The sequence below is a fragment of the Callithrix jacchus genome, chromosome 16 (assembly GCF_049354715.1).
Source record: "Callithrix jacchus isolate 240 chromosome 16, calJac240_pri, whole genome shotgun sequence".
Lineage (NCBI taxonomy): Eukaryota > Metazoa > Chordata > Mammalia > Primates > Cebidae > Callithrix > Callithrix jacchus.
Window position 1 is genome coordinate 43991578 of NC_133517.1, and position 24473 is coordinate 44016050.

Here is a 24473-nt window from a genome sequence, read left to right on the forward strand (position 1 = left end):
TTTCTACAGTGAGAAAAAATGGAGAATTTTTTTCTAAGTACAGGCTTTAAAATCTAAGCCAAAGCCTTAGTTCTCCTTTAAACTGTCTTTCTTCTAATAATTGGGAATCCAGAATAGTTCCATTGTCAGTTTTAAAGGTGAACATTTCATGATGGTGATGAGGATGAGGATGATGATGATGATGAGGATGATGATTTGAGACAAGGTTTTGCTCTGTTGTCCATGCTGGAGGGCAGTGACACAATCGTGGATCACTGCAGCCTCAGTCTCCCAGGGCCATATGATCCTTCCACCTCAGCCTATATAACACCACAGCCATGAGATACCATCCCTAGCTATTTTTTTTTTCCAAATCTTTTGTGGAGATGAGGTCTCACTGTGTTGACCAGGCTAGTCTCAAACTCCTAGGTTCAATCAGTCATCCTGATTCTGCCTCCCTAAATCCTGGGATAACAGGCATGAGTCACCACACAAGCCCATAATTATTTTTGATTGTCTTAATTCCTTTGTTCGTCTAGTTCATCATAAATCACACTAACTTGATATCCTATTTTCTTCATGAGCCTTTTCCAAGTCAATTCAGTTGTGTTTTGTAACTTTACATGGTCCTCAAGGGTTTTTTTTTTGCACATTTATCTATTTATTAGTATATAATATATAAATATATAAATTTTTATTAGTATATATATTTTATATACTATTAGTATATAATATATAAATATATAAATTCTATATATACATATATAGTAGATATTTATTTCTTAAATATTAGAGAGATGTATGGAATATTTAATTAATGAGTAAATATGCTACAAATTTCAAATAAAGCATGTATTTCTAAAATTTCCAAGTAATTTTTCATTTTAGAAAAGTTTTTAGTTCTTTTAGCTATTTTATATTACATTTATAATCTGTTGTATGCACTTAGTTGAAATACTGTGATACAATTAACATTATTTCTGCTAGTCTAAGGAAATGAAATTAGTATAGTCAAAATACAATTGAACACTTTTTTCTAGAAATCATTTTTTTTCTAGAAATTATCATGTAAACATCTAGGAATCTAGAAACAACAGAGGTTGAACCACAAAAAAATGGAATGATTTATAAGTCTTGTGAAATAGTGAATGGGTACTGGAAAACCCAGATTGTGATGAATAATGAAAGGACTCTGGTTTTTACCTACTAAGGTAGTATATGTCTCATAATAAACAGCATAATGCTATTTTTTTGTTTTTTTTGTGTCTATTAGAGGAGTTATTACAATAAAAATGATTCTGGTAACCACACTAATTTCATATAGTACTGAGAACCCTAATCTACAGGGGATCATCCAATTTTGCAGAGGCGAGTGATGGTGCAAGAATGTCAATGCCGATACCAAACTCAAAGGGCATCAGTCACAGTATTGCCAACACTAATAACCTAATTCAAACCTAGTCATCTCCTTAAAAACTGTATCCCCAATTGCAGTATTATTCTGAGGCACTGAGGGTCAAGGCTTCAATATATGAATGTTTAGGGGATGCAATTTATCCCATTAACAGCAGAGAGTAAGTAACAAGTACAGGAGACGACAGACTGTTCATTTGCACAATATAACACACAAATATGCAAACAAATAGAATAAATTTCTGCCTATGCCTTGTGTACTCTGTGATATTAAGTCAAGCCTTTTGGGTATTTGAGTCATTGATTCATTTTAATTACTCTGTTCTTCTTGAATTCCTCTTCTAGTTAAAAAGTGTTCTAAAATGCCTGAATGATAGTAACATGTAAGACAGCTTCTTTTAGCCTTGTTTTTCTAATAACTGAGGCCATATGGCTAGTGTTTTGTATATTTGCCTAAGGACACAACATCAAAGTTGGTAATATGCTCTATAGTTCCACTATAAATAGGGATTTTTCTACATGGCTGCTTATTATTTAGTATTCACCATTATTACTCAGTTCAAGGAAGACACATCATCTTGGTCAATAAAAAGGAATGTTAGAGAGACTCTTGCCCCTTATTCAGTGTCTGTTGGGTCTGAGGTTACTTTCACTAGTTGTTCCTTAATCTATTTTGGAACTTGTCTCTCAATCATCACCAAAGATATTCTGGGGCTGATGCTTTGTTGCCAGTGCAGAAGCTGTTCCATTAGGTCACAGGATTAAGGATAGTAAGCTCTTGCTAGCATTTGTTTCTTCTAGATATAAAAAAAAAGTAACTAAGTCTGACAATGGTTCATATAACATGTAAATTCTCTAAGGACTAGCTCATATCTCAGTTAAATGAATCAATTTGACTTTAAAGATGACTAATGCATTATGAAATAGTTTATCTAACAAAAAAGTAAACTTATAAGACTGCTGTTTATTTTGAAGAAGAGGCAACATATGTATATGTTTATCTATCTATCTATCTATCAATCATCTATCTATCTATCTATATCTATATATAAACTCTGTGTATCAGTCCATTTTTACACTGCTGATATAGACAAACTCAAGCCTGGGAAGTAAAGAGGGACTTGTAGTTCCACATGGCTCAGGAGGCCCACAATCATGGTGGAACACAAAGAAGAATAAGTCATGTCCTATATGGATGGCAGCAGGTCAAGAGAGAGCTTGTGCAGGGAAATTCCCCCTTATAGAACTATTCAGATCCTTGTGACTTATACATTATCATGAGAACTGCTCAGGAAGGATCTTCTGCCATTATTCAGTTACCTCCCACTGAGATCCTCCCACAAGTCATGGGAATTCAAGATGAGACATCAGTGGAGACAGCCAAACCAGATCATTGGGCCCATGGCCACTTCCAAATCTCATGTCCTCACAAAACCAATTTATGGCTTTCCAACAGTCCCCCAAAGTCTTAACTCATTTAAGCATTAACCCAAAAGTCCACAGCCCAAAGTCTTATCTGAGACAAGGCAAGTCCCTTCTGCCCATGCACCTGTAAAATCAAAAGCAAGTTACTTACTTCCTAGATACAATGCAGGTACAGGCACTGGGTAAATACAGCCAATCCAAATGGGAGAAATTTTCCAAAACAAAGGGGCTACAGTCTCCATGAAAATCCAAAATCCAGCAGGGCAGTCAAATCTGAAAGCTCCAAAATGAACTCCTCTGATTCCATGTCTCACATCCAGGTCAAGCTGATGTAAGAGGTGGGTTCTCATGGTCTTTGGCAGCTCTGCCCCTGTGGTTTTGCAGGGCACAGCCTCTCTCCCAGTTGCTTTCATTGGCTGGTGATGAGTGCCTGTGGCTTTCCAGGAGCACAGTGCAAGCTGTGGGTGGACCTACCATTCTGGGGTTTGGGGGATGGTGGCCCTCTTCTCACAGCTCCTCTAGGTAGTGCCCTAGTAGGGACTCTGTGTAATGGATTCTGACCCCACATTTCCCTTCTGCACTGCCTAGAAGAGGTTCCTGTTAAGGGTCCCACTCCTATAGCAGACTACTGCCTAGGCATCCAGGCATTGCATCTTCTGAAATCTAGGTGAAGGATTCCAAACCTCAATTCTTGACTTCTGTGCACTCACAGGCTCAACACCACGTGCAAGCTGCCAAGTCTTTGGGCTTGCACCCTATTAAGCCACAGACTGAGCTCTAAGTTGGCCCCTTTCAGCCATAGCTGGAGTGCCTGGGACACAGGGCACGTGCTCCTTAGGCTGCTATAGCACCAGGACATGGGGCATGGCCCACAAAACCACTTTTTCCTCCTAGGTCTCCAGGCCTGTAATGGCAGAGGCTGCTGTGAAGACCTCTGACATACCCTGGAGACATTTTCCCCATTGACCCGCTCTACTGGCTCCAATTTACTGTATTAGTTCATTTCGATGCTGCTAACAAAGATATACTTGATGTTGATTAACATTCAGCTCCTCGTTACTTATGCAAATTTATAAACAGCTTGAATTTATCCTGAGAATGGAATTTTCTTTTCTATCATATTGTCAGACTTCTAACTTTCTAAACTTTTGTGCTCTGCTTCCTTTATAAAATTGAATGGCTTTAATGGTACCCAAGTCACCTTTTGAATGCTTTGCTCCTCAGAAATCTTTTCACCAGATTACCAAAGTCATCTCTCTCCATTTCAAAGTTTCATAAATCTCAAGGACGGGGGCAAAATACCATTAGTCTCTTTGCTAAAATATAGCAAGAGTTGCTTCTAATACTGTTCCCAACAAGTTCCTCATCTCCATCTGAGACCACCTCAGCCTGGAACTTATTGTTCTTACCTCTATCAGCATTTTTGTGAAAACCATTCAACAAGTTTCTAGGAAGTTCCAAACTTTCCCACATTTCCCATCTTCTTCTGAGCCCTCCAAACTGTTCCACTCTCTATTTGTTACCAGTTTCAAACCCACTTCCACTTTTCAGGTATCTTTTCAGCAATGACCCACTCTACTGGCTCCAATTTACTGTATTAGTCCATTTTGATGCTGCTGACAAACATATACTCAAGACTGGGAAGAAAAAGATATTTAATGGACTTGCAATTCTACATGGCTGGGGAGGCCTCACAATCATTGCAAAAGGCAAGGAGGAGCAAGTCCTATCTTACATGGACAGTGGCAGCCCAAGAGAGAGCTTGTGAAAGGAAATCTCCCCCTTATAGAACCATTCAGAGCTCTTGAGACGTATTCACTATCACGAGAACAGCACAGGAAAGACCTTCCCTTATGATTCAGTTACCTCCCATCAGGTCCCTCCCACAACATGTGAGAGAGAATTCGAGATTTGGGTGGGGACAACGTCAAACCATATCACTCTGTTCTCTAAAAAGTGATTGTTAATGAGTGGAACACACACACACACACACACACAATTCTCTTTATATATTAGAATAATTAGAATAGAAGAAATTTGGGAATTGGGACCTCAAAGGAAATGCATACATTTTGGAAGACAGTCACCTTCAAATCCATAATCTACAAGATATTTTTTCCTCACAGGTGATTTATAATTGTCATTTACGACAAAAATAATGGTAGAAATGGGCACCAGGGCAGCATACATGTAGAAGATGCTTTAGTTTTTAAATTTACTGTAGATTAATTTATTTAGGTATTTAGGGGAAACATGTCATGCTATTTATGCTTCTCGCTAATTGGGATGCATCCTATAGATTAATTACATGGAAAAATCTAATTATATATTAGAACTTAAAAACCTATGCATTGGACTTAAGAATTATATTGACTATATGATAGCCACAGATAACCTCTAAATTTTGTAATAATGAAGTTTCAACCTTCCTCTGACAAGCCCTATATTATTTTGAAAGATAAAAATTCTTTAACTAATTTCAGTTTTGTTTTTCATGTTTCATATGAGGAGTAAACTAAGTGAATTTGTGAAAAAAGTGAGCAAATATTAAAATAACAGCTTCCTCCTTTTGACAATATCTAAAAATTCTATGTTGATTTTATGTGCATTGTCTTCAAAGAGGTTTGGTGGTACCACAGTTTATTGCAAAAGAAGACAATTTACCATGTTAAGGTAAATTAATGTACATAAATAAGAGTATTTCTAAATTAAAAACCACTGTGTGCGGATTTGAATTAAAATGGGTTTGAATTTTAAAGTGTATGAAAAAGAATGTGTTCCTTTCAATTTATGAGGCAATATGACTGACTTTAAACCAAATGAAGAAAAACCAGTTGTTTGTTTTTTCAAACTGGTAATGTATTCTCAGGGTGATATGATAGAGAAATTATTACAACTGTACATATATATTTATTATTAAATACATATATCTATAGTTGCATAGTATGTATTTTATAGTATGGAAGATTCAATTTTCAGTTGTGTTATGAAAATTATATATGCATATTTGAAGATTAAGGTCCATAGGGATATTGAGATACTAGGAAGCAGATATCGAAAATAAAATGCTTTCCTTTGGTTATTTGTTGACTAATTAGTATATTGTCAGGTTGATGATGAATTGGAAAAATTATTCCATTTATCGATTATTATAATTAGCATATTTATTTTTTCTAAGACTAATGTATCACCATATTATTCTAAGAATATTTCTGAGAAAAGATAAAATCTTTCAGACTGTTTAAATGACAAAATGAAAGAAATTGCTTCAAGAGTTCATATAGCTAGCTTTTAAAAAAAGGTTACATAGTTTTATGGTCAATAAAATCTACAGTTAGATATAACGTAAGAAAGGCAAAGCCTATGAAATATTATGCTTTGATATTTTAATAGTGTAAGCTCAGGAAGGAAGCTCACTTCATTCTCATATTGTCATATAAACTTAAATAGCTCCCCATAGAAGCAAATATGTTCATTCAATTTTGTTTTTTTTTTTTTTTTTTTTTTTTTTTGAGACGGAGTTTCGCTCTTGTTACCCAGGCCAGAGTGCAATGGCTCAATCTCGGCTCACCGCTACCTCCGCCTCCTGGGTTCAGACAATTCTCCTGCCTCAGCCTCCCGAGTAGCTGGGATTACAGGCGCGCGCCACAACGCCCAGCTAATTTTTTTTTTTGTATTTTTAGTAGAGACGGGGTTTCACCATATTGACCAGGATGGTCTCGATCTCTTGACCTCATGATCCACCCGCCTCGGCCTCCCAAAGTGCTGGGATTACAGGCTTGAGCCACCGTGCCCGGCCTCAATTTTGTTTATTTTAATGAACACCTAGCATGATGAATTCTAAAATTATGATGCTATTTTGTTTCTATCAAACCTATAAAATGAATTTAAGTTTTTTCGGAAAAATTTTAACATGGTAGAACTTGAAGAATATAGGATTTATAGTTACATATATAAAAGATAGCAAAGAAATGCTTGTGAGTGCCTCAAAACATTTAAAGTTGACCTTTATGTAAATTTATCAATGTGTTTCATAATCACTTGCACATACACACATTTATCATCTTTTTCGCATTTTATTACTAATAAGCAAAGTAGATATTTCAACACCCCTAGACCTGAGGTTATTACCATCCTGTTTAAAACAAATTATTCTATTTAGTTTTGTTGTATTTTATTTTATGAGCCCTGTTTATATTATGAAGTAGAAATAAGGAATAAATATAATATATTTTGTGATTTAAATTACACTTATATTTAGTGACACAACGAAAGTGAAGTAATCAACAGCAGAGTATCTCCATGGTGATGAATGCCTTGCAAGAGACAAAGATAAATAGACAGGAGGTTCCCTTTGTAGATTGTATGCAATAGTAAAATTAATCTACAATCTTATAGACACCAGGTTTTTTTCTTTCCACTTTTGTCTTTAAGTTATAAGAGACAAATAATTGGCTATACAGGATATAATTGAATAGAATATTCTATCAATTCAAGCATGAATGCATCCATAAAGTCAACAAACATTTTAAATGTCTTATAAGCCAATTTCCAACACAGATCCTGATTATTAAGTTAAGATGCTCAGTCTCCTGAAATGTAACATAAAATGTAGAAAAGAAAACAAAAGCAAAATTTTCCTGTAACTGGCTGATGTAGAACAAACGATATGCATGGATGTTCTTCCACTCTTCCCATAGAGAACGTACATAGATTTCAGTTCAGAATTTTATATAAATCTTAAGAATACAATTTTTTTAAAAAAGGGTTATTCTTTTCTCCTCAAGTCCACACAAAATGATACGAGATAACACAAAGAGAGAATTTTCAGTAGAGAAAAGAAATAGTTGTGAAAAGTAATAGCATAATATTGAGAAATAGATCAGAAAAAAAATTTAGAAATCACAACAGTAACAAAGCATTCTGAGATGATTTCAGATAGTTTTCAATAACATAACAACAACGAGTGAAAACAATCTCAGAAGATCATATTGCAATAAGCAGTTTTTTTGTTTGTTTGTTTGGTTGGTTGTTTTTTTAGAGACTGAGTTTCGCTATTGTTACCCAGGCTGGAGTGCAGTGGCATGATCTCGGCTCACCGCAACCTCCACCTTCTGGGTTCAAGAAATTCTCCTGCCTCAGCCTCCCAAGTAGCTGGGACTACAGGCAAGCACCACCATGCCCAGCTAATTTTTGTATTTTTAGTAGAGACGGGGTTTCACCTTGTTGACCAGGATGGTCTCGATCTCTTGACCTCGTGATCCACCCGCCTCGGCCTCCCAAAGTGCTGGGATTATAGGCATGAGCCACTGCACCCAGCCCAGTTTTTAAGAATTTTATAAATTAAAGGATTTATGATTGATCAGGAAAATTTGAGCTATTCAAAAAAATCCCCTAATGTAGATTATCTTATTCTAAGATGCCATTAAAGGAGTTAATATTGTATCATATTAAATATGATAAATTTTATCATTTAATACAGTTAGATATATAGCTCTAAAGGGTTTAAAGGATCTTTTGGAGCCTCTGATACAACACCCATTTATAAATATAGGTAAAATTCAGTTATTTTGCTTTAAATCAAGAAGGTAATAAAATGACTTGAAACTAAAGTTTCGTATTCTGACGCTCCCTTACCCAGCTTAGTCTTTGCTCTACAAGATGACTCCATCTTCCTGAAGTTTTCAGTATTATTAATACATAAATTTATATTAATACCTTAAATTTAAATATATAAATACAACTCAGATAAAGTAATTATGGGTTTAATAATTAACAACATTGGCAAAACATTAGAGGGCTATATTTAATATGTGAGTTCTGATGGTTCACCACCAGTTTATTCTGTGACCATGGGTGAGGGTTTTGTTATAACTTGGCTTTTCTTCAGCTTCCTCATCCATGACATATATATTATAATGTCATCCTCACCTGGTTGCTGGACTTTTAACAAATGGCAAACCAAAGTTTGTGGGACTTTTCCCTTTAATTTAAGGGAAAAGTATACCAGTTTATAAAAAAAAAATAGCCTTAGTGCCTTCTAGAATATAATAGTGAAGAGACTTTTTGAGTATTATTCATTGCTTTTAAATATATACCTAGTGTTCCTAGACATGCAAATATTTGCTGAATGAATGAAAAAATGAATAAAAGCTTGGCACCCATGGAGCTGGAATACAAGCCTGTATAAAAAAGATATAGTATCTGCCTCTATGGAAATTGTAACTCAGAATATGTTAATAAAATGTGAAGATAAATTTAAGAAAACAGAGAGACAAACTGTGAATAGTGTAATGTACCTGCCCTTACAGAGCTCATAGCACAGCATGTTATTTCTGATAAATTATTTTCTTCTAAAATAAAACATGTCTCCATCAACCATCTCAGCAGTAGTTGAAACAAGGACCTTCTAACTGCATAAAAATAAACCATGTTTCTAGTGTCCTGTGAAATTCAAAGAAAGAAATATAATCAATATGGGGACTGGAAGAAGATGAGTCAGAAAAAGTGGGATGACTTAGTTGATGATACAATCTGAAAACCAGACAAATTAGGGGTATCATTATTTAGGCGCGCATGCACACACACACACACACACACACAATTCTTTTTGCTTTTATAAATAGAAAATGATTATGTATATATAACCTGGGTTATCTTCTTAACTATGCTAATTCTTTTACTACAAATGTAAGTCATAAAATCAATGCAAATTAATTTTCTTTATGTATGTGCTGTGTGTTTATAAAAGCATTGATTATTTACACATTGTTTGATTTTCCTTTTTTTATTTTCTAACATAATAGATAGAAATAATTGTTTTTTAAATTCTGGGCTGAAGTAATATCATCATTGCCTAAATATATTGATTTATACTATTAAAGGCAAAAATAATGCTTAGCAATCATAATAAAATGAAACATGGTCTTTATATATGAAATATTTTCAAAGCAATGAAAAAAAACACACAAAAACCCTATTAACATAAATAAAAATGTCAAATTTATTGCCTCCAAGTCTAGCCTATAATTAATGTTAGTCATTTTTATTGTCAAAGCTTATTATCTAAACAATTATTGCTTTCTGGATTTTAGTATATTTTTCACAAAATATTTTACACACAGTCATTTGCTGAATAGTATAGTTTGATCTCCTACAATATACATATTTTTATTGAGAAGATTTATTGAAGTGGAAGTAAAGCTGTGTAACAAGATCACATTAATATTTCATGGAAACAACCGATTATAAAGTTAAGATCATTGATTGTGAATTTGAAATTTGCTCATTCTTTCCCTGGTAAGAAAAGCCTGTACAAATTTTTCTTTTTGATTGTTTCTCAAGTGTTTCAGTGGGACAGTTCTTTCGAAGTTTGTACGAGAAATAATGAGATTGCCTATCTGAAACCTCAATGAGTCCTAATACAGGGAAAAGTAAGATCACATACTCAGATTTTTGGTTTTGTTTACGTAATCAGATGTCTAATAATATGCACAAATCTAAACTGTTCTCATTCTTTTCATCAGTTTGAATATACTGAAAAATGATAGGTGGTAAATATGTATAGGATCTAAAAATTTTTACTTCTTATTTGAATCATGGTCACAAAAATATAGAGTACTCACTACACACTTGCATTGTTTTTTGGTTTTTTAATTGTTTTTTATTTCAGACAGAAATTACAACTTGAAAATATTTTCATAGTGAATTTTGTATGTGGAATTTGGAACCAAGTGAAATTTTATTTTCTCAGATAAGAAAAAACAGATTTGATCAAGCATCAGCTTTCAAGTTTTTGTTAAGATATATAGATCAACAATTTATAGAAATAGCAAACTTAACTTGCAATGGGGATACAGCTTTGTTGGCATTTTGGGTTTGCTCTGCTACATAGTAACTTGATAGCTTTTCTTTTGGGAAATTGGTTTTGTGACAATTTATTTCTAGTTGTTTTCTCTCAATAAGGTTATTGAGCTTCACACTGACTCCAATGTAAAATGTCTAAATCCTAACTGCAAGCAGTATTGGCCTATCATTTGGGGATTCAGAGAGAATGAAAAATAACAGATATTATGCTACTGAAGATAAAAAGAGAAGTTGATTCAAAGCTGTGACCCTCTTAGTTTATCTTATGATATTCAATAATTCAGCTAGTATTTATTAAGGATGTATAATAGAGCATAAAATTGCTTTTTATTTATACTTAAGTCTAACAAAAGGCAACTTAGTAAAACCCAGTAAAATCTACCCTACACATTCCATTACATGGGAAACTTCTTGCATTATATTTATCCTAATAACTAATGTAGTTCAATTTCCAACCAACTACATTATAGCTTACAACAAAAGACAATCCATTCAGAAAATTTACCCAGAGAGTACTAGATTCTTTGAATTCTGATGATCTTAGAGATCCCATGGTTCAATTATCTTAACTAAGGTAATAATTTCTCCTAAAATACCTCTATAGATTTTTCTTCCAGTGGCAAAGAACTGATTACGTTACAAAGTTATCACTCCAGTTGCAATAATAATGTCCAATGGTTATACATGTTATTAATATTTTTATAAATTGTTTTAAACATTGTCTCATTAGCTCAAATGTCAACTCTATGCATTGGTATATATAGTTATTTCCAATTTCATACATGAGAAAGACATTTAAAGAAATGTGCTTGTTCCACAGCTCTAAATCAAGATACAGGGATTCAGATCCCAGCAGGATAGTCCTGGAGACCACATCTTGAGTCACTGGGCTAATCTATAGCATTCATTATTGAAGAATTCTTTCTTATATATTTAACTTTAAGAAGCAGCATAAACAGCATACCAGTACCAAAACAGAGATATAGACCAATGGAACAAAACAGAGGCCCTGGAGGCAATGCCACACATCTACAACCATCTGACCTTTTACAAACCTGACAAAAACAAGCAATGGGGAAAGGATTCCCTGTTTAATAAATGGTGTTGGGAAAACTGGCTAGCAGTGTGCAGAAAGCAGAAACTGAACCCCTTCCTGACACCTTACACTAAAATGAACTCTAGATGGATTAAAGACTTAAACATAAGACCTAATACGTAAAAACCCTAGAAGAAAACCTAGGCAGAACCATTCAGGACATAGGCACAGGCAAGGACTTCATGACTTAAATACCAAAAGCATTGGCAACAAAAGCCAAAATAGACAAATGGGACCTAATTAAACTCCACAGCTTCTGTACAGCAAAAGAAGCAATCATTAGAGTGAACCAGCAACCAATAGAATGGGAAAAAAATTTTGCAACCTACCCATCGAACAAAGGACTTATATCCAGAATCTACAAAGAACTAAAACAGATTTACAAGAAGAAACAAATAAACCCATCCAAAGTGGGCGAAGGATATGAACAGACACTTTTCAAAAGAAGACATATATAAGGCCAACAAACATAAGAAAAAATGCTCATCATCACTAATTATTAGAAAAATGCAAATCAAAATTGCATTTTGACACCACCTCATGCCAGTTAGAATGGCAATCATTAAAAATCTGGAGACAACAAATGCTGGAGAGGATGTGGAGAAATAGGAACACTTTTACACTGTTGGTGGGAGTATAAACTAGTTCAACCATTGTGGAAGACAGTGTGGTGCTTCCTCAAGGACCTAGAAATAGAAATTCCATTTGACCCAGCAATCCCATTACTGGGTATATACCGAAAGGATTATAAATCATTCTGTTAAAAAGACACATGCACACGTATGTTCATTGCAGCACTGTTTACAATAGCAAAGACCTGGAATCAACCCAAATGTCCACTGACAGTAGACTGGACAAGGAAAATGTGGCAGCTAAACACCATGGAACACCATGTAGTCATAAAAAATACTAAGTTTGTATCCTTTGTAGGGACATGGATGAATCTGGAAACCATCATTCTCAGCAAACTGACACAAGAACAGAAAATCAAACACTGCATGTTCTCACTCATAGGCGGGTGTTGAACAATGAGAACACATGGACACAGGGAGGGGAGCAGCACACACTGGGTCTGTTGGAGGGTGCAAGGGAGGGACAGTAGGGCGATGGGAGGTCAGGGAGGGATAATATGGGGAGAAACACCAGATGTAGGTGATGGGGGAATGGAGGCAGCAAACCATGTTGCCATATGTGTACCTATGCAACAATCCTGTATGATCTTCACATGTACCCCAGAACCTAAAGCAATATTTTAAAAAATGAAAAAAGAAAAAGAAGCAGCATAACCTGATTTGCTCTTTGGAGCTGCATGTAACAGCCTGTTTCTTCTTGCATGGTACAGACCAATGATGAAAAGGTATCTATTTTGCTTTTTCCCTGTTCTTGGTCACCAAGTTAAACATTGCTATGTCCTGACATGATTGTCAGACTCTTCTCTATACTGTTCACACACCCTACCCTACTCCTGCATTTGCACTATATTTTATTGCCTCTCTTAAAATGTGGTAAATTATGGATTAGATCGATTTACTGGTTTGACAAAATATGGGCACTGCAATCAATGATAGTTACCGTTTTTCATAAGCTTACCAGACTTAAGATTGTTTTCTAAGAGGCACTTGTTATAAGAATAAGGCTGATAAAAAAACACGTCAATAGAGGCAGATATTTTTTAAAACTGAAATTATTTATTTTATAGCCTCTGTGGTAAACTGGAAAATTACCACAAAGACTTTATTAAATTGGATGTTATAGAATTCAAATACTTGCCCTTTTTAATTTCTAAAGATTAAAAGGTAAACATGCAGGTTTGTTACATGGGTAATTGTGATACTAAGGCTTGGGGTCCCGATGATTCCATAACCCAAGAAGTAAGCATAATACACAGCAGGTGTTTCTTCAGCCCACATATCCCTTTATACCTACTCCATCTAGTGCTCCCAGTGTCTATGTCAGTTGTTATCATCTTTACTGTCATGTGTATTCAATGTTTATCTCCCACTTATAAGTGAGAACATAAAGTATTTGTTTTCTGTTCTTGTTTTATATCACTTAGGATAATGGCCTCTAGCTGCATCCATGCTATTTCAAAGGACATAATTTAATTCTTTGGTATGGCTACATAATGTTACATGGTGCATATGTACCACATTTTCTTTATCTAATCCACTGTTGATGGGCACCTAGAATGATTCCATATCTTTGCTATTGTGAATAGTGCTGCATTGAACACATGGGTGCATGTGTCTTTTTGTTATAATGATTTATTTTTTCTTTCATAATATGCCAAGTAACAGGATTGCTGGGCTCAATAGTGATTTTACTTGAAATTCTTCAAAAAATCTCCAAACTACTTCCCACAGAGGATCAACTAGTTTGCATTGCCACCAACAGTGTATAATAGTTTCTCTTTATTCATGGCCTCACCAACATGTTTTTTTTTTAACTCTAATAAGAAATTAAAATAATTGTCATTCTGACTGGTATGAGATGATATCTCATTAGGGTTTTGATTTGCATTTCTCTGTTGATTACTGATGTTCAGCATTATTTGATATGTTTGTTAGTCACTTGTTTGTTTTCTCGAGAAGTATCTGTTCATGTCCTTTGCCCGTTCTTTGGTTGGAATTTTGTTTGTTTGTTTTTTGCTTGTTTATGTTTAAGTTCCTTGTAAATTCTAAATATTAGACCTTTATCAGATGCATAGGTTGAAAATATTTTCTTCTCTTCTGTAGGCTGTCTGTGTACTTTCTGGTAATTTATTTTGCTGTGCGAAAGCTTTTTGGTTTAATTAGGTTTTATGTCTATTTTTGTTTTTATTGTAATTTCTTTGGGAGACTGACATAAATACTTTGCCAACACTGCTGTTGACAAAGTATTTTTATATTTTGAGGTCTTACATTTAAATTTTTAATCAATTTTGGGGAAATTTTCATATATGGTGTACAGTAGGGGTCAAATTTTATTCTTCTGCATATGGCTAGCCAGTTATCCCAGCATCTTTTATTGAATAGAGAGTCCTTACCCCATTGCTTATTTTTGTTGATGTCAAATATCAGGTGATTGTAAGTGTTCAGGTTTATTTCTGGGTTTCCTATTGTGTTCCATTGGTCCACGTGCCTGTTTTTGTACCAGCACCATGCTGTTTTGATTACTGTATCCTTATAATTTAGTTTGAAGTCAGGCAATGTGATGCCTCTGTTACTTTGGCTATTCAGGATCTTTGGTTCCAAATGAATTTTAGAATATATTTTTGTAATTCTGTGGAAAATGACACTGGTATTATTATAGAGATAGTGTTGAATCTGTAAATGTATTTGGGCAGTTTAGTCATTTTGCACTGTCCTGATTCTATTCATAAGCATGGAATGTATTTTCATTTATTTATGTTTTCTCTAATTTCCTTCAGCAGTGCTTTGTATTTCTCCCTGCAGAGATTTTTCACTCCCTCGGTTGGATGAATTCCTAGATATTTCATTTTCTCTGGGGCTATTGTAAATAGGATTGTGTTCCTGATTTGGTTCTCAGCTAGAAAGTTACTGGTGTATAGAAATACTACTAATTTTTGATTCTTGAAACCTTACTTGTTTTGTTTATCAGTTCTATGGGCCTTTTGGTAGAGTCTGTAGGGTTTTTTAGGTATAGGATCATATTGTCATCAAGGAGTGGTAGTTTGATGTCTTTTTATTTGCATGCCTTTTATTTATTTCTCTTGTCCTATTGCTCTAGCTAGGACTTTCAATGCTTGCTCTTAGTTTATTCTTTTTTCTCTTTTCTACAATTTATACTAAGGACTTGTTCCAATACAGTAATCATTATATTAAAATAATTTGAATAATCTAAATTTTATTCTCTTAAATTTATAATTTTCAATAAATTCTACATCTAAAATTATATTGTCTTTGATCTTCATTAAAGGAGTTTCTCCAAGCTATTTCAGTTACTTATCATAGGAGAAACAGGAAATAAGGCTAAAGTTTTAATTCTTTGTATCTAATGTTTTAGCTTGGAAATGTCAACTCTTTGAGACACTGACCATTGCCGTACAATGCCTCAGAAATCTGTATTTACTAACATAATCTTGTAGTCCCATATAATGTCATCCTTTCCTAACAGTCTGAGAAATAATTTTTTTTGTTAGATTGTTTGATTGGTTGTTTTGTCTTGTTTTGCTTTGTTTTGATTTTTGGAAACATGCAAGAAAATGTTCTAATGTGTTTGACAATTTTATCATACCCAAAATGTTGAAAAATATTGATATATTGAATAGTAAACATACAAAATTTCTAGTGGGGCAAATATTAAGTCTGCAGAATCCATTCCCAAAATTATTACAGAGTTCTTACAATTGAAGTGATTATTTATCCTGTAACCATGTAAAGTGGTAAAAAATAAGAGATGGGTGGATGACAGAGCTTGCTTTTCTGTCTGAAAGCCAGAGATTCTGTACAATATACCCACACATTTCAGATGGTAGCTTTATTATTAATCCCTCACCAAACGCTGCCTTGCTTCAATATTGCAAACTATCTTCTAAAAGAAAGCCATATTATTACAGATGTTTTTAACTTAATACATTTTGAACTTTTGTTTTTGGTGTAAACATTCAAGAAGAAAGTGTTCTCAGTTTCCAGAAGCTTGGGATGCTTGGATCAGCCATTTCACTTGTCCCACTCATATTGATTTCCTATATCACTCATTCACTATTTCTGATAAAGCAGGTTGCCAAAAGCATCTCTCAGTAGATCTACACTTTAATAATTCCTTCCTACTGAATCTTCACCCTTTTCCTAAGTATCCAAGTGCCTATAACAGACCAGAACATTACTAAATGATAGGAAAAATGAAGGCTAGAATACAGATCTCTTTCTTTACAAAAGTTATTTTTCTGAACAAGACAAACAGGTGTTTTTAATGTTTGCTGCAATACTGATATAATTTATATGCATGGAAGAATATTTAAAGGACATAGCCAACCTCTCGGGGAAGGTTGGAAGACAGGCCTCAAAGGAAAACCAAACAAAAGAAAAACCTGTGCACATACCATGGAATTGTGTGAGAGCATACAATTCACACTTTGCTAATGGAAGTAAGGGGTTTAAAATAAAGTTCAGTAAAAGTTGAGACTCTGGAAGTTAAAGGTCAAATGTTTATATTTTATCAATTTTAAAGATTTAGAATTTTACCTACAAGATAATGAGGAATCACTATAAGTTTTTAAGTCACAAATCAAAAGAGAATTTTGAAAAGTTAATTTGGCTCAGATCAGAAAAGGCAATAATATATGCAGAAAGAACAGTTAGACACTTGTGACAGTCCAGTCAAGTGTAATAGAAACTGACTTGAAGAACTGGCATTTTACTAAGTGACTATATCCTACAATTTCTAACTTGCTCTGTGTAAACACCAGGAACTCAATCTTACTGAGATTTAATAGTTGAACAATTGTTTATCAACGTTTCATCTTTGTTGGCAAAATGTGCAATCACACCAAATCATGAACTAAGTCTTGGCTGAATTTGTATTGCTTAAATGTGGCAAAGTCCATTTACTTACTCAAAAATAAACAGAGCCAGACCCAATTGCTCCAATTGAAACAAAGAAAAAATATCTCCTGTGGCTGGACTTGAGAAACTCAACCTCCAGCAAGGGAGACATGTAAAAAGTATCATTTTGTCTTGTGCTTTTTGACTTTGAAATTATTTAGGATCTGTTAGATACAGCATCCGTTTCCTACCTCTAATATTAAAGGAGATGAGGAATATTCCATTGTATATTCATATTATAATTGGTATACAGGATAATATACTTCTTCCAACATGAGAAATAATACTGTCATTCCACAGAAATTGGTGGTGTCTAGTAGCCCCATTTTCTGATAGCTTTACATATTTCCGCAATACAACTAGTAGCAAACGATGGGTTTGCTTCCACATTTGTGACTTAATTAAATTATATAAAGATCTAGCATGAACTTAAATTGGAGAGATTTTTTATTATCTGTGCATAATTTATAAACTGTGTGTAATTAATATACTTTGTCTGGTTTCTCTGTCTTCTGTTGTGATTCCTTTAAGTGCTTACTCGTGCTTTTCTTCCTAATTATCCTGCTTGATTTTCTACACATCATGGTTCTGTCCATCATTGTCTTTCATAAGTTTTAGCAAGTTCTTCACTGTTGTCTCTTTACATGTATTACAGACCTTGCTCATGCTTTGCTTTTGGAATCTAATCAAACATTTTGTACTTTGAATATGTCTCATGGCTCTTGCATTATATTTCCACTATTTTCCTGAATTTTTTAAAATAGTATTGCCATGTTTTTGTATAGCATTGTGTAATTTTGGGCTGGTTTCCTGAAACAAAATTATAATATTTTTTCTTCCTTTTCTCAAAAATAATATAGCCAGAGCTTACTTTCTATTAATGGCACAAGTTATTTGACACATTATTTTCGATTATTTTATTTTTCAGTGATTTGGAAACAGATTGCTTTTTCACTTTTCATATTTATCTTTTCTATTAAGAAGAGAGGGTCTAATTTGAATCCACTTGCAGTACATTTTATCTCACTTAGTTTTATTACTATAATAGATATATTTATTCCTAATATTTTAGGAAATTTAGTTTAGGAAATTGAAAGTAGAATGAATACTCAAAGGCAAAAAGCTGAATATAATTAATATACCTGCTTAACAGTTGATTCAAAATATACCAATTGTACATGATAATAATAATGTCTTCAAGATCAAGTGCCTGAAAACAAGACATTGCTTTCTTATGAGCTAAGAGCTCTCTTAGAGCCTGAAACTAAAATAATTTGGCATAGTGGGTCTTCTGCTAAGAACTGAAAGCAGGTAAGGAATTTTGCATGAGGAGTTCAACAATAAAGCCATAAGGCAAAAATCTCATTCATGCCTCCATTTTACTTTATGCTGCTTAAAAGTTGGGTGGTCTAATGTTATGGCCTCTCATAGACTCTGCCCTTGGAAGATAATGATGAATCATAGGAATGGAGAGAAAAGCAAGGAAAATAGATGCAGAATGCAAATAGAATAACAAGAAGCAAAAGGTAAGATAGATTACATTAACTTTTAAAAATAGTAAATATCTGTCATAAAGGAGTTACATTTGCATTTAAAGGTCTTAACATTTTCAAAAGCCTATTGAATTTAATACTTCTCAAATTATCTTTATATGATGTATTTGTTTTTTTATGCTGAGACTGACTCTCAAAATAAGAGAAAGCAGGGACAGATGTAAATATCCAAAACAAAAAAAGTATTAATCTGGGCCACTGGATTTTGTAATATTCGAGATTAGTTTAGATACCATAGTTTAGTTAGTGTAGGAAACAAATACTAGAATCAAATCAGCCTTGAGAAAACTATGAGATCTATTTTTCATTCGAAGAGTTGCTGTGGATTTAGCTTTTCAACATATTTGGTTCTTATTGAAAGCAATTTTTCTATAACTTGAAAATCCATCTTCTTTTCTATTTCTCCCTCTCCCCCACCTCTCCATTTTCTGAGAAACTCACGAGATGAAACAATGCATGGGAAGTAATGGGGCATAACCCAAGTGTGCTGTGAAAGGGAACAAATCGGAAGGAATATTGCTGGAGGTCAGCCTCTGATGTGTTCATTATTTCTAGATCTGTGAGGTAAGCTGACAGGCAGAATCGTTTGCGTCATGGAGTACTGAGTGAACCTATCTATGATGGACAAGTGAAATAGTATTTGCAATATAACCCTTAATAATGTAACATTTGCCATGTTTCATTTATATTAACATAGGAAACACATAGTAATAATAATGTAGCTTTAGGATAAATATACAATATTTCATGACTAAGTGTCATTTTGTGAAAAATAAGGATTAAGAGAAAACAAGAAAAAAAGTCTTGTGTTCGGTAATATAATACACACAGTTTTCACCTTCAGGCCACCAGCTTAAATCAGACACATTCTTGATAATAAAAATGTGTCCGTTTTAATGTAATTACTCTGCTTACTTATTAGCTAACTGGTTCAGTTCTTTGTGGAAATAAAATGCCCCCATTTCAAAAACAGACAATGCAGTTGAAAGGCGTTCTTTTTTGGTAACACTGGTGATTTTGTTAAATGCTGTATTTGTGTCAATTTAGAAACTTACTTTATGTATTTTGAATATATTATGAATCTATTTCATATAGATTTAAATATTTTATATATTTTCTGCTGGAAGTAAGTTTGAAAAATTAGCTTGAAGGTAGAAAATGAAGTATTTATTAGGAAATATTTAAAGTAAACTTTTGTGCATCTGTCAGATATGTTAGAGAGAGAATTTTGTATGTGAGTAAAGCTTAATGATAGAGATTATGATATATTATTGGAGACGTGAGGGTAAACAAGCTCCTAGATCACTATCTCTGCTTTATTCCAAAAAAGGTGTATAATGACTGCCTAGGTTGAGTTTACACCATGTACGTTAAAATGTAAGTCCCCATACTGCCTAGCATCACTTTTACCTGCAGGTGCACACATGCATGCTGTATGGTGTGAACCATTTCTCTGAATTTGCTTTGTGCATTTATGTATCTTGAGCCTACCTAATGCATCTCACTGTTCATCATCTGCTTGCCTCTAATTTCTTTCCCTTCAACCTTCTGCCTGTTTTTCTAAGACGAAATACTTTCTCTATGATGATGTCACTTAACAACCCAATTAGAAATATTTTTACTCTTGTTTTCATTGGCCTCAGTAAGAAAATAGTTACGATCTGGTAGACAACAACAAAAGAACAAAAACAAAACATTTCAGATGATTCTTGGTCTTGCATTATTTCAGTTAAGTTGAGCTTATTGGATTGTATTTACCTTGGCTGCCCCTAAGGTATCTAAAATTGATATCATAAGCTTAGAATCAATGATATCAAATGCAGAAGACCAATTACTGCATTTGCTGGCATTGGCATGTACACCTTAATCTGATATCTTGCTCCTTTCAGTTTCTACTCATTTCAAGGACAAAGATTTTTATCCCAAATAAACATTGCAAACAAGTGACTTTTTTTCAATCATTACATACCCTTCATTTAATATCTTGTTACTGTTTCTTCTCCATGGCTATTTTGTTGCCTTTTGAATATCGTTTTACTTTTATAACAATTTTATCATGAAGCCAATAATAGATATGATATTAATCACTTCCAGATTTGGCATTACATGCTACAGTATAATGTCCACTTACAATACAATATGGCATTTCTCTTTATAAAATTAAAATAAACTAAAAATATATGTACAACAAGTGATATTTTCAGTAAAGTAGATAAACAACAATATATTGTTTTATCCTATCCTAAATAGAAGACTAATTTGAGATTATTATTTGTGGCCTCTAATAGTTTTCTTTTGAAGTGAGGTAATTTTTATTTTTAAATTATGTTTCGATAAGCGTTATTTTATTTAGTGAACCTTATTTTATATATGGATACTCCAGGGTGCATCACATTTTTAAAAAGAGAAAAGAAAACTCTTCACTTTCTTGTATTTAATGTTCAAATCATGCTGAGCTACTGTTTTACTGAGCTTGTATTATTTGTGTATACATTAGCTCATGATAGTTCTTGGAATTAGTTTTTTGATCCAGTATATGTATCATTTCAATGGTGTCTTATAAGCTGACAAGATTCAAAGCAAGCATCCCTAAGCTAATTTAGGCTTAATTCCCACATTTCTGTGAAATTGATTGGATGTAACATTAATTGTCTTCAGTCATCACTGATAACACACATCTCAAATATTGCTAAACCAAGTATCTGTTCACTGTCTCCATACTGACAATGAAAATTGATATCATAAGCTTAGAAGTTCCAAGGATGTAATTAATAATATATGCAAATTAGTAATTAAAATATTTACATATATTCAATAGAATATAAATATCACAGAAATTTAATGCCTATAAGAGTTAAAACAATGATTTTGATTCATTTTTGAATTAATCAAAAATTTATATTGTTATTTCTGACTCTTAAATATATATACATATATATTTACACATATATATAATGCACATATGTATACATACAAATATATGTAAATTTTAAGTCTTTATGTAATTATGTTTTTATGTAATGTGTCAAAAAAATTTTAGTAACCCAGCTATTACTTTGCAGCAAGCTTTTTAGATTCTTTAAAAATTTATTAACTGCATTAGTATTAAATATTAAAAACTATCACACAATTATTCATAAATATAAAAACAATAATTATGAAAAGCAAAAATGAGAAAAATAGTAAATTTTTTATTAATTCATATATCCATATATCACAATTACTATTTCTATAATAAATTAGGGGACTACGTTCATTTTCTGCTATTCTTTTTGTACTTGTAATTACTTATACACTTTGTTTATATAAGCAAAGTATATATAAACATGAAGACTTTTATTATTAAAATTCACCTAATTTTGAATGTAATTTGGGTTGCATACCACAAATCACAGTAATTTACTGTTGAGAGTTATTTTTAGATAAAAACATTTTTTAAATTTTTAAATATTTTAATTGACAAAAATCGTATATGTTTATTGTGTGTAATGTATTGTTGTGAAATATGTATACACTATAGAATGTCTAAATCTAGCTAATTGGCATGTCCATTATCTCACATGCTTACTATTTTTGGGATGAAAACACTTAAAGTCTACTCTCTTAGCAATTTTCAAGAATATCATACATTATTATTAAATATAGTCATCATACTATATAATAGATACCTTCAATTTATTTCCCCTACTCAACTGAAACTTTGTATCATTTGACCAATATCTTTTCAATTCAACCCTTCTCCTCCTCTGGTAATCACCATTGTACTTTCTACCTCTGTGAGTTAATTGTTTTTTTGTTTGTTTGTTTTTGAGACTGAGTTTCACTCTTGTTACCCAGGCTGGAGTGCAATGGCGCAATCTCGGCTCACCGCAACCTCCGCCTCCTGGGTTCAGGCAATTCTCCTGCCTCAGCCTCCCAAGTAGCTGGGACTACAGGCACGCGCCAACTTGCCCAGCTAATTTTTGTATTTTTAGTATAGACGGGGTTTCACCATGTTGACCAGGATGGTCTCGATCTTTTGACCTCGTGATCCACCCGCCTCGGCCTCCCAAAGTGCTGGGATTATAGGCATGAGCCACCGCGCTCGGCCTGTGAGTTAATTTTTCTAGATTCCTCATGTAAGCCAGATCATGTGGTATTTGCCTTTCCTGTCTGGCCTATTTCATTTAACATAATGTCCTCCAGATTCATCTATGTCTTCACAAATTACAGAATTTTCTTCTCTTATAAGGCTGAATCATATCCCTCTGTGTGTGTGTGTGTGTAAACACATACACATTACATTTTCTATATTCATTAATCTACTTCAGGACAATTAGGTTGACTCTATATCTTGGCTATTGTGACTAATGCTGTAATAAACAGGGGGAACACATATCTCTTTGAAATCCTGATTTCATTTCCTTTGAATAAGTACCCAGTAGTGAAATTGCTGGATAGTGGTACGAGGAATGCCTACACTGTGTTCTATAATGGTGATGCTAGTTTGTATTCTCACAAATAGTGTACAGTCGTTCTGTTTACTCCACATCCTCAGCGGCAGTTGGTATTTTCATCTTTTTGATAATAGCCTTCTAACAAGTTTCTGAGATAACTTACTGTGATTTTAATTTGGATTTCCCTGATGATTAGTGATGGCGAGCATATACCTGTTGGTTATTTTCTGTCTTCTTTTGAGAAATGTCTACTCATATCCTTTGCCCGTTTTTTGTTTCCTTACTATTGAGTTGTTTGAGCTCCATAGATATTTTGAATATTAAAGTTTTATCAAATACATGGTTGCCAATTCTTTTCTTCCATTCTATATGTTGTCTCTTTACTCTGTTAATGGTTTTCTTGGCTGTGCCAAAGCTTTTTAGTTTGCTGTAACCCCACGTCTGTGTTTGCTTTTATATATACATAATGAAATAATATTTGGTGTTTTTAAAAAGGAAAATATCATTTGCAACAACACAGATGAACCTAAAGGACATTTTGTTAAGTGAAATAAAACTGTCACAGAAAGAAAAATAATGAATGATCTCACTTATATGCGGAATGCAAAAAGTCAAACTCATAGAAGTAGAGAGTTGAATAATGATTATTGGGGACTGAGGCGAAGGAGTTGAAGGGATGGATGTTCAAGAACTGATAAAAATTTAAGTTAGGTAGGAGAAATAAATTCAAGAGATATGTTGTAAAATATGGGAACTACAGTATATAACAATGCACTTTGAAACAAAATTTAAATACAATTATTTTTGTATGTATGTTCATGAGGGGTTTTCATCTATCTTTTTTTCTTGCATTGTCTAAGTTTGGCCTTAATATTATGGTAATGTTAGTTTTATAGAATGAGGAGAGGTGATCTCTCTTCTATTTTGTAAAAGAGGTTGTGAAGGATAATTATTATTTATTATTTACATGTTTGCTATAATTCACGATTCAATTAATAAAGTTTTGGGCTTCTTTTTGTATAAGTGTGGGGGAAGATTTTAAATAATACTTCTATTTTATTGTTACAGATATATTCAGATTACCTTTGCCCTCTTGGTTGATTTTTGATAATTTATGTCCCTCTAGGAATCTGTTTATTTAATCTAAGTAGCCTAGTCT